The following is an 11,926-nucleotide window of genomic DNA, read 5'->3' on the forward strand; positions in this document are numbered from 1 at the left end:
GTTACTCCACTCAGCTGTCTCCTCTCCAGTTACTCCACAGCTGTCTCCTCTCCAGTTACTCCACTCAGCTGTCTCCTCTCCAGTTACTCCACTCAGCTGTCTCCTCTCCAGTTACTCCACTCAGCTGTCTCCACTCCAGTTACTCCACAGCTGTCTCCTCTCCAGTTACTCCACAGCTGTCTCCTCTCCAGTTACTCCACTCAGCTGTCTCCTCTCCAGTTACTCCACAGCTGTCTCCTCTCCAGTTACTCCACTCAGCTGTCTCCTCTTCAGTTACTCCACTCAGCTGTCTCCTCTCCAGTTACTCCACTCAGCTGTCTCCTCTCCAGTTACTCCACTCAGCTGTCTCCTCTCCAGTTACTCCACAACTGTCTCCTCTCCAGTTACTCCACAGTTGTCTCCTCTCCAGTTACTCCACTCAGCTGTCTCCTCTCCAGTTACTCCACAGCTGTCTCCTCTCCAGTTACTCCACAGTTGTCTCCTCTCCAGTTACTCCACTCAGCTGTCTCCTCTCCAGTTACTCCACTCAGCTGTCTCCTCTCCAGTTACTCCACAGTTGTCTCCTCTCCAGTTACTCCACTCAGCTGCCTCCTCTCCAGTTACTCCACTCAGCAGTCTCCTCTCCAGTTACTCCACTCAGCTGTCTCCTCTCCAGTTACTCCACAGCTGTCACCTCTCCAGTTACTCCACTCAGCTGTCTCCTCTCCAGTTACTCCACAGTTGTCTCCTCTCCAGTTACTCCACTCAGCTGTCTCCTGCCAGTTACTCCACAGCTGACTCCTCTCCAGTTACTGCACAGCTGTCTCCTCTCCAGTTACTCCACAGCTGTCTCCTCTCCAGTTACTCCACTCAGCTGTCTCCTCTCCAGTTACTCCACAGTTGTCTCCTCTCCAGTTACTCCACTCAGCTGTCTCCTCTCCAGTTACTCCACTCAGCTGTCTCCTCTCCAGTTACTCCACTCAGCTGTCTCCTCTCCAGTTACTGCACAGCGGTCTCCTCTCCAGTTACTCCACTCAGCTGTCTCCTCTCTAGTTACTCCACAGCTGTCTCCTCTCCAGTTACTGCACAGCTGTCTCCTCTCCAGAGACTCCACAGCTGTCTCCTCTCCAGTTACTGCACTCAGCTGTCTCCTCTCCAGTTACTCCACAGCTGTCTCCTCTCCAGTTACTGCACAGCTGTCTCCTCTCCAGTTACTCCACTCAGCTGTCTCCTCTCCAGTTACTCCACAGTTGTCTCCTCTCCAGTTACTCCACTCAGCTGTCTCCTCTCCAGTTACTCCACAGCTGTCTCCTCTCCAGTTACTGCACAGCTGTCTCCTCTCCAGTTACTGCACAACTGTCTCCTCTCCAGTTACTCCACAGCTGTCTCCTCTCCAGTTACTCCACTCAGCTGTCTCCTCTCCAGTTACTCCACAGCTGTCTCCTCTCCAGTTACTGCACAGCTGTCTCCTCTCCAGTTACTGCACAACTGTCTCCTCTCCAGTTACTCCACAGCTGTCTCCTCTCCAGTTACTCCACTCAGCTGTCTCCTCTCCAGTTACTGCACAGCTGTCTCCTCTCCAGTTACTCCACAGCTGTCTCCTCTCCAGTTACTCCACTCAGCTGTCTCCTCTCCAGTTACTCCACTCAGCTGTCTCCTCTCCAGTTACTCCACAGCTGTCTCCTCTCCAGTTACTCCACAGCTGTCTCCTCTCCAGTTACTCCACAGCTGTCTCCTCTCCAGTTACTGCACAGCTGTCTCCTCTCCAGTTACTCCACAGCTGTCTCCTCTCCAGTTACTGCACAGCTGTCTCCTCTCCAGTTACTCCACAGCTGTCTCCTCTCCAGTTACTGCGCAGCTGTCTCCTCTCCAGTTACTCCACAGCTGTCTCCTCTCCAGTTACTGCACTCAGCTGTCTCCTCTCCAGTTACTCCACAGCTGTCTCCTCTCCAGTTACTGCACTCAGCTGTCTCCTCTCCAGTTACTCCACAGCTGTCTCCTCTCTAGTTACTCCACAGTTGTCTCCTCTCCAGTTACTCCACTCAGCTGTCTCCTCTCCAGTTACTCCACGCAGCTGTCTCCTCTCCAGTTACTCCACTCAGCAGTCTCCTCTCCAGTTACTCCACTCAGCAATCTCCTCTCCAGTTACTCCACTCAGCTGTCTCCTCTCCAGTTACTCCACGCAGCTGTCTCCTCTCCAGTTACTCCACTCAGCAGTCTCCTCTCCAGTTACTCCACTCAGCAATCTCCTCTCCAGTTACTCCACTCAGCTGTCTCCACTCCAGTTACTCCACAGCTGTCTCCTCTCCAGTTACTCCACAGCTGTCTCCTCTCCAGTTACTCCACTCAGCTGTCTCCTCTCCAGTTACTCCACTCAGCTGTCTCCTCTCCAGTTACTCCACAACTGCCTCCTCTCCAGTTACTCCACAGTTGTCTCCTCTCCAGTTACTCCACAGTTGTCTCCTCTCCAGTTACTCCACTCAGCTGTCTCCTCTCCAGTTACTCCACAGCTGTCTCCTCTCCAGTTACTCCACAGTTGTCTCCTCTCCAGTTACTCCACTCAGCTGTCTCCTCTCCAGTTACTCCACTCAGCAGTCTCCTCTCCAGTTACTCCACAGTTGTCTCCTCTCCAGTTACTCCACTCAGCTGTCTCCTCTCCAGTTACTCCACTCAGCTGTCTCCTCTCCAGTTACTCCACGCAGCTGTCTCCTCTCCAGTTACTCCACTCAGCAGTCTCCTCTCCAGTTACTCCACTCAGCAATCTCCTCTCCAGTTACTCCACTCAGCTGTCTCCACTCCAGTTACTCCACAGCTGTCTCCTCTCCAGTTACTCCACAGCTGTCTCCTCTCCAGTTACTCCACTCAGCTGTCTCCTCTTCAGTTACTCCACTCAGCTGTCTCCTCTCCAGTTACTCCACAACTGCCTCCTCTCCAGTTACTCCACAGTTGTCTCCTCTCCAGTTACTCCACAGTTGTCTCCTCTCCAGTTACTCCACTCAGCTGTCTCCTCTCCAGTTACTCCACAGTTGTCTCCTCTCCAGTTACTCCACTCAGCTGTCTCCTCTCCAGTTACTCCACTCAGCAGTCTCCTCTCCAGTTACTCCACAGTTGTCTCCTCTCCAGTTACTCCACTCAGCTGTCTCCTCTCCAGTTACTCCACTCAGCTGTCTCCTCTCCAGTTACTCCACAGCTGTCTCCTCTCCAGTTACTCCACTCAGATGTCTCCTCTCCAGTTACTCCACTCAGCTGTCTCCTCTCCAGTTACTCCACTCAGCTGTCTCCACTCCAGTTACTCCACAGCTGTCTCCTCTCCAGTTACTCCACAGCTGTCTCCTCTCCAGTTACTCCACTCAGCTGTCTCCTCTCCAGTTACTCCACAGCTGTCTCCTCTCCAGTTACTCCACTCAGCTGTCTCCTCTCCAGTTACTCCACTCAGCTGTCTCCTCTCCAGTTACTCCACTCAGCTGTCTCCTCTCCAGTTACTCCACTCAGCTGTCTCCTCTCCAGTTACTCCACAACTGTCTCCTCTCCAGTTACTCCACAGTTGTCTCCTCTCCAGTTACTCCACTCAGCTGTCTCCTCTCCAGTTACTCCACAGCTGTCTCCTCTCCAGTTACTCCACAGTTGTCTCCTCTCCAGTTACTCCACTCAGCTGTCTCCTCTCCAGTTACTCCACTCAGCTGTCTCCTCTCCAGTTACTCCACAGTTGTCTCCTTTCCAGTTACTCCACTCAGCTGCCTCCTCTCCAGTTACTCCACTCAGCTGTCTCCTCTCCAGTTACTCCACTCAGCTGTCTCCTCTCCAGTTACTCCACAGCTGTCACCTCTCCAGTTACTCCACTCAGCTGTCTCCTCTCCAGTTACTCCACAGTTGTCTCCTCTCCAGTTACTCAACTCAGCTGTCTCCTGCCAGTTACTCCACAGCTGACTCCTCTCCAGTTACTGCACAGCTGTCTCCTCTCCAGTTACTCCACAGCTGTCTCCTCTCCAGTTACTCCACTCAGCTGTCTCCTCTCCAGTTACTCCACAGTTGTCTCCTCTCCAGTTACTCCACTCAGCTGTCTCCTCTCCAGTTACTCCACTCAGCTGTCTCCTCTCCAGTTACTCCACTCAGCTGTCTCCTCTCCAGTTACTGCACAGTGGTCTCCTCTCCAGTTACTCCACTCAGCTGTCTCCTCTCCAGTTACTCCACTCAGCTGTCTCCTCTCCAGTTACTCCACAGTTGTCTCCTTTCCAGTTACTCCACTCAGCTGCCTCCTCTCCAGTTACTCCACTCAGCTGTCTCCTCTCCAGTTACTCCACTCAGCTGTCTCCTCTCCAGTTACTCCACAGCTGTCACCTCTCCAGTTACTCCACTCAGCTGTCTCCTCTCCAGTTACTCCACAGTTGTCTCCTCTCCAGTTACTCAACTCAGCTGTCTCCTGCCAGTTACTCCACAGCTGACTCCTCTCCAGTTACTGCACAGCTGTCTCCTCTCCAGTTACTCCACAGCTGTCTCCTCTCCAGTTACTCCACTCAGCTGTCTCCTCTCCAGTTACTCCACAGTTGTCTCCTCTCCAGTTACTCCACTCAGCTGTCTCCTCTCCAGTTACTCCACTCAGCTGTCTCCTCTCCAGTTACTCCACTCAGCTGTCTCCTCTCCAGTTACTGCACAGTGGTCTCCTCTCCAGTTACTCCACTCAGCTGTCTCCTCTCCAGTTACTCCACAGTTGTCTCCTCTCCAGTTACTCCACTCAGCTGTCTCCTCTCTAGTTACTCCACAGCTGTCTCCTCTCCAGTTACTGCACAGCTGTCTCCTCTCCAGTTACTCCACAGCTGTCTCCTCTCCAGTTACTGCACTCAGCTGTCTCCTCTCCAGTTACTCCACAGCTGTCTCCTCTCCAGTTACTGCACAGCTGTCTCCTCTCCAGTTACTCCACTCAGCTGTCTCCTCTCCAGTTACTCCACAGTTGTCTCCTCTCCAGTTACTCCACTCAGCTGTCTCCTCTCCAGTTACTCCACAGCTGTCTCCTCTCCAGTTACTGCACAGCTGTCTCCTCTCCAGTTACTGCACAGCTGTCTCCTCTCCAGTTACTCCACAGCTGTCTCCTCTCCAGTTACTCCACTCAGCTGTCTCCTCTCCAGTTACTGCACAGCTGTCTCCTCTCCAGTTACTCCACAGCTGTCTCCTCTCCAGTTACTCCACTCAGCTGTCTCCTCTCCAGTTACTCCACTCAGCTGTCTCCTCTCCAGTTACTCCACAGCTGTCTCCTCTCCAGTTACTCCACAGCTGTCTCCTCTCCAGTTACTGCACAGCTGTCTCCTCTCCAGTTACTGCACAGCTGTCTCCGCTCCTGTTACTCCACAGCTGTCTCCTCTCCAGTTACTCCACAGCTGTCTCCTCTCCAGTTACAGCGCAGCGGTCTCCTCTCCAGTTACTCCACAGCTGTCTCCTCTCCACTTACTGCACTCAGCTGTCTCCTCTCCAGTTACTCCACAGCTGTCTCCTCTCCAGTTACTGCACTCAGCTGTCTCCTCTCCAGTTACTCCACAGCTGTCTCCTCTCTAGTTACTCCACAGTTGTCTCCTCTCCAGTTACTCCACTCAGCTGTCTCCTCTCCAGTTACTCCACTCAGCTGTCTCCTCTCCAATTACTCCACTCAGCAGTCTCCTCTCCAGTTACTCCACTCAGCAATCTCCTCTCCAGTTACTCCACTCAGCTGTCTCCTCTCCAGTTACTCCACTCAGCTGTCACCTCTCCAGTTACTCCACAGCTGTCTCCTCTCCAGTTACTCCACTCAGCTGTCTCCTCTCCAGTTACTCCACTCAGCTGTCTCCACTCCAGTTACTCCACAGCTGTCTCCTCTCCAGTTACTCCACAGCTATCTCCTCTCCAGTTACTCCACTCAGCTGTCTCCTCTCCAGTTACTCCACAGCTGTCTCCTCTCCAGTTACTCCACAGCTGTCTCCTCTTCAGTTACTCCACTCAGCTGTCTCCTCTCCAGTTACTCCACAACTGCCTCCTCTCCAGTTACTCCACAGTTGTCTCCTCTCCAGTTACTCCACAGTTGTCTCCTCTCCAGTTACTCCACTCAGCTGTCTCCTCTCCAGTTACTCCACAGCTGTCTCCTCTCCAGTTACTCCACAGTTGTCTCCTCTCCAGTTACTCCACTCAGCTGTCTCCTCTCCAGTTACTCCACTCAGCTGTCTCCTCTCCAGTTACTCCACTCAGCTGTCTCCACTCCAGTTACTCCACAGCTGTCTCCTCTCCAGTTACTCCACAGCTGTCTCCTCTCCAGTTACTCCACTCAGCTGTCTCCTCTCCAGTTACACCACAGCTGTCTTCTCTCCAGTTACTCCACTCAGCTGTCTCCTCTCCAGTTACTCCACTCAGCTGTCTCCTCTCCAGTTACTCCACAACTGTCACCTCTCCAGTTACTCCACAGTTGTCTCCTCTCCAGTTACTCCACAGTTGTCTCCTCTCCAGTTACTCCACTCAGCTGTCTCCTCTCCAGTTACTCCACAGCTGTCTCCAGTTACTCCACAGTTGTCTCCTCTCCAGTTACTCCACTCAGCTGTCTCCTCTCCAGTTACTCCACTCAGCTGTCTCCTCTCCAGTTACTCCACAGTTGTCTCCTCTCCAGTTACTCCACTCAGCTGCCTCCTCTCCAGTTACTCCACTCAGCTGTCTCCTCTCCAGTTACTCCACTCAGCTGTCTCCTCTCCAGTTACTCCACTCAGCTGTCTCCTCTCCAGTTACTGCACAGCGGTCTCCTCTCCAGTTACTCCACTCAGCTGTCTCCTCTCCAGTTACTCCACAGTTGTCTCCTCTCCAGTTACTCCACTCAGCTGTCTCCTCTCCAGTTACTCCACAGCTGTCTCCTCTCCAGTTACTGCACAGCTGTCTCCTCTCCAGTTACTCCACAGCTGTCTCCTCTCCAGTTACTGCACTCAGCTGTCTCCTCTCCAGTTACTCCACAGCTGTCTCCTCTCCAGTTACTGCACAGCTGTCTCCTCTCCAGTTACTCCACTCAGCTGTCTCCTCTCCTGTTACTCCACAGTTGTCTCCTCTCCAGTTACTCCACTCAGCTGTCTCCTCTCCAGTTACTCCACAGCTGTCTCCTCTCCAGTTACTGCACAGCTGTCTCCTCTCCAGTTACTGCACAGCTGTCTCCTCTCCAGTTACTCCACAGCTGTCTCCTCTCCAGTTACTCCACTCAGCTGTCTCCTCTCCAGTTACTGCACAGCTGTCTCCTCTCCAGTTACTCCACAGCTGTATCCTCTCCAGTTACTCCACTCAGCTGTCTCCTCTCCAGTTACTCCACTCAGCTGTCTCCTCTCCAGTTACTCCACAGCTGTCTCCTCTCCAGTTACTCCACAGCTGTCTCCTCTCCAGTTACTGCACAGCTGTCTCCTCTCCAGTTACTCCACAGCTGTCTCCTCTCCAGTTACTCCACAGCTGTCTCCTCTCCAGTTACTGCACAGCTGTCTCCTCTCCAGTTACTCCACAGCTGTCTCCTCTCCAGTTACTGCACAGCTGTCTCCTCTCCAGTTACTCCACAGCTGTCTCCTCTCCAGTTACTGCACTCAGCTGTCTCCTCTCCAGTTACTCCACAGCTGTCTCCTCGCCAGTTACTCCACAGTTGTCTCCTCTCCAGTTACTGCACTCAGCTGTCTCCTCTCCAGTTAATGCATTCAGCTGTCTCCTCTCCAGTTACTCCACAGCTGTCTCCTCTCCAGTTACTCCACAGTTGTCTCCTCTCCAGTTACTCCACTCAGCTGTCTCCTCTCCAGTTACTCCACTCAGCTGTCTCCTCTCCAGTTACTCCACAGCTGTCTCCTCTCCAGTTACTGCACAGCTGTCTCCTCTCCAGTTACTGCACAGCTGTCTCCTCTCCAGTTACTCCACTCAGCTGTCTCCTCTCCAGTTACTCCACTCAGCTGTCTCCTCTCCAGTTACTGCACAGCTGTCTCCTCTCCAGTTACTCCACAGCTGTATTCTCTCCAGTTACTCCACTCAGCTGTCTCCTCTCCAGTTACTCCACTCAGCTGTCTCCTCTCCAGTTACTCCACAGCTGTCTCCTCTCCAGTTACTCCACAGCTGTCTCCTCTCCAGTTACTGCACAGCTGTCTCCTCTCCAGTTACTCCACAGCTGTCTCCTCTCCAGTTACTGCACAGCTGTCTCCTCTCCAGTTACTCCACAGCTGTCTCCTCTCCAGTTACTGCACAGCTGTCTCCTCTCCAGTTACTCCACAGCTGTCTCCTCTCCAGTTACTCCACAGTTGTCTCCTCTCCAGTTACTCCACTCAGCTGTCTCCTCTCCAGTTACTCCACTCAGCTGTCTCCTCTCCAGTTACTCCACAGTTGTCTCCTCTCCAGTTACTCCACTCAGCAGTCTCCTCTCCAGTTACTCCACAGTTGTCTCCTCTCCAGTTACTCCACTCAGCTGTCTCCTCTCCAGTTACTCCACTCAGCTGTCTCCTCTCCAGTTACTCCACTCAGCTGTCTCCTCTCCAGTTACACCACTCAGCTGTCTCCTCTCCAGTTACTGCACAGCTGTCTCCTCTCCAGTTACTCCACAGCTGTCTCCTCTCCAGTTACTCCACTCAGCTGTCTCCACTCCAGTTACTCCACAGCTGTCTCCTCTCCAGTTACTCCACTCAGCTGTCTCCTCTTCAGTTACTCCACTCAGCTGTCTCCTCTCCAGTTACTCCACTCAGCTGTCTCCTCTCCAGTTACTCCACTCAGCTGTCTCCTCTCCAGTTACTCCACAACTGTCTCCTCTCCAGTTACTCCACAGTTGTCTCCTCTCCAGTTACTCCACAGTTGTCTCCTCTCCAGTTACTCCACTCAGCTGTCTCCTCTCCAGTTACTCCACAGCTGTCTCCTCTCCAGTTACTCCACAGTTGTCTCCTCTCCAGTTACTCCACTCAGCTGTCTCCTCTCCAGTTACTCCACTCAGCTGTCTCCTCTCCAGTTACTCCACTCAGCTGTCACCTCTCCAGTTACTCCACTCAGCTGTCTCCTCTCCAGTTACTCCACTCAGCTGTCTCCTCTCCAGTTACTCCACAGCTGTCTTCTCTCCAGTTACTCCACTCAGCTGTCTCCTCTCCAGTTACTCCACTCAGCTGTCTCCTCTCCAGTTACTCCACAACTGTCTCCTCTCCAGTTACTCCACAGTTGTCTCCTCTCCAGTTACTCCACTCAGCTGTCTCCTCTCCAGTTACTCCACAGCTGTCTCCTCTCCAGTTACTCCACAGTTGTCTCCTCTCCAGTTACTCCACTCATCTGTCTCCTCTCCAGTTACTCCACAGTTGTCTCCTCTCCAGTTACTCCACAGTTGTCTCCTCTCCAGTTACTCCACTCAGCTGTCTCCTCTCCAGTTACTCCACTCAGCTGTCTCCTCTCCAGTTACTCCACTCAGCTGTCTCCTCTCCAGTTACTGCACAGCGGTCTCCTCTCCAGTTATTCCACTCAGCTGTCTCCTCTCCAGTTACTCCACAGTTGTCTCCTCTCCAGTTACTCCACTCAGCTGTCTCCTCTCCAGTTACTCCACAGCTGTCTCCTCTCCAGTTACTGCACAGCTGTCTCCTCTCCAGTTACTCCACAGCTGTCTCCTCTCCAGTTACTCCACTCAGCTGTCTCCTCTCCAGTTACTCCACAGCTGTCTCCTCTCCAGTTACTGCACAGCTGTCTCCTCTCCAGTTACTCCACTCAGCTGTCTCCTCTCCAGTTACTCCACAGTTGTCTCCTCTCCAGTTACTCCACTCAGCTGTCTCCTCTCCAGTTACTCCACAGCTGTCTCCTCTCCAGTTACTGCACAGCTGTCTCCTCTCCAGTTACTGCACAGCTGTCTCCTCTCCAGTTACTCCACAGCTGTCTCCTCTCCAGTTACTCCACTCAGCTGTCTCCTCTCCAGTTACTGCACAGCTGTCTCCTCTCCAGTTACTCCACAGCTGTCTCCTCTCCAGTTACTCCACTCAGCTGTCTCCTCTCCAGTTACTCCACTCAGCTGTCTCCTCTCCAGTTACTCCACAGCTGTCTCCTCTCCAGTTACTGCACAGCTGTCTCCTCTCCAGTTACTCCACAGCTGTCTCCTCTCCAGTTACTGCACAGCTGTCTCCTCTCCAGTTACTCCACAGCTGTCTCCTCTCCAGTTACTGCACTCAGCTGTCTCCTCTCCAGTTACTCCACAGCTGTCTCCTCTCCAGTTACTCCACAGTTGTCTCCTCTCCAGTTACTCCACTCAGCTGTCTCCTCTCCAGTTACTCCACAGCTGTCTCCTCTCCAGTTACTCCACAGTTCTCTCCTCTTCAGTTACTCCACTCAGCTGTCTCCTCTCCAGTTACTCCACTCAGCTGTCTCCTCTCCAGTTACTCCACAGTTGTCTCCTCTCCAGTTACTCCACTCAGCAGTCTCCTCTCCAGTTACTCCACAGTTGTCTCCTCTCCAGTTACTCCACTCAGCTGTCTCCTCTCCAGTTACTCCACTCAGCTGTCTCCTCTCCAGTTACTCCACTCAGCTGTCTCCTCTCCAGTTACTCCACAGCTGTCTCCTCTCCAGTTACTCCACTCAGCTGTCTCCTCTCCAGTTACTCCACTCAGCTGTCTCCACTCCAGTTACTCCACAGCTTTCTCCTCTCCAGTTACTCCACAGCTGTCTCCTCTCCAGTTACTCCACTCAGCTGTCTCCTCTCCAGTTACTCCACAGCTGTCTCCTCTCCAGTTACTCCACTCAGCTGTCTCCTCTTCAGTTACTCCACTCAGCTGTCTCCTCTCCAGTTACTCCACTCAGCTGTCTCCTCTCCAGTTACTCCACAGTTGTCTCCTCTCCAGTTACTCCACTCAGCAGTCTCCTCTCCAGTTACTCCACAGTTGTCTCCTCTCCAGTTACTCCACTCAGCTGTCTCCTCTCCAGTTACTCCACTCAGCTGTCTCCTCTCCAGTTACTCCACAGTTGTCTCCTCTCCAGTTACTCCACTCAGCTGTCTCCTCTCCAGTTACTCCACAGCTGTCTCCTCTCCAGTTACTCCACAGTTGTCTCCTCTCCAGTTACTCCACTCAGCTGTCTCCTCTCCAGTTACTCCACAGTTGTCTCCTCTCCAGTTACTCCACAGTTGTCTCCTCTCCAGTTACTCCACTCAGCTGCCTCCTCTTCAGTTACTCCACTCAGCTGTCTCCTCTCCAGTTACTCCACTCAGCTGTCTCCTCTCCAGTTACTCCACTCAGCTGTCTCCTCTACAGTTACTCCACAGTTGTCTCCTCTCCAGTTACTCCACTCAGCTGTCTCCTCTCCAGTTACTCCACAGCTGTCTCCTCTCCAGTTACTGCACAGCTGTCTCCTCTCCAGTTACTCCACAGCTGTCTCCTCTCCAGTTATTGCACTCAGATGTCTCCTCTCCAGTTACTCCACAGCTGTCTCCTCTCCAGTTACTGCACAGCTGTCCACTCTCCAGTTACTCCACTCAGCTGTCTCCTCTCCAGTTACTCCACAGCTGTCTCCTGTCCAGTTACTCCACTCAGCTGTCTCCTCTCCAGTTACTCCACAGCTGTCTCCTCTCCAGTTACTGCACAGCTGTCTCCTCTCCAGTTACTGCACAGCTGTCTCCTCTCCAGTTACTCCACAGCTGTCTCCTCTCCAGTTACTCCACTCAGCTGTCTCCTCTCCAGTTACTGCACAGCTGTCTCCTCTCCAGTTACTCCACAGCTGTCTCCTCTCCAGTTACTCCACTCAGCTGTCTCCTCTCCAGTTACTCCACTCAGCTGTCTCCTCTCCAGTTACTCCACAGCTGTCTCCTCTCCAGTTACTGCACAGCTGTCTCCTGTCCAGTTACTCCACAGCTGTCTCCTCTCCAGTTACTGCACAGCTGTTTCCTCTCCAGTTACTCCACAGCTGTCTCCTCTCCAGTTACTGCACTCAGCTGTCTCCTCTCCAGTTACTCCACAGCTGTCTCCTCTCCAGTTACTCC

The sequence above is a fragment of the Heterodontus francisci genome, chromosome 23, assembly GCF_036365525.1.
Source record: "Heterodontus francisci isolate sHetFra1 chromosome 23, sHetFra1.hap1, whole genome shotgun sequence".
Lineage (NCBI taxonomy): Eukaryota > Metazoa > Chordata > Chondrichthyes > Heterodontiformes > Heterodontidae > Heterodontus > Heterodontus francisci.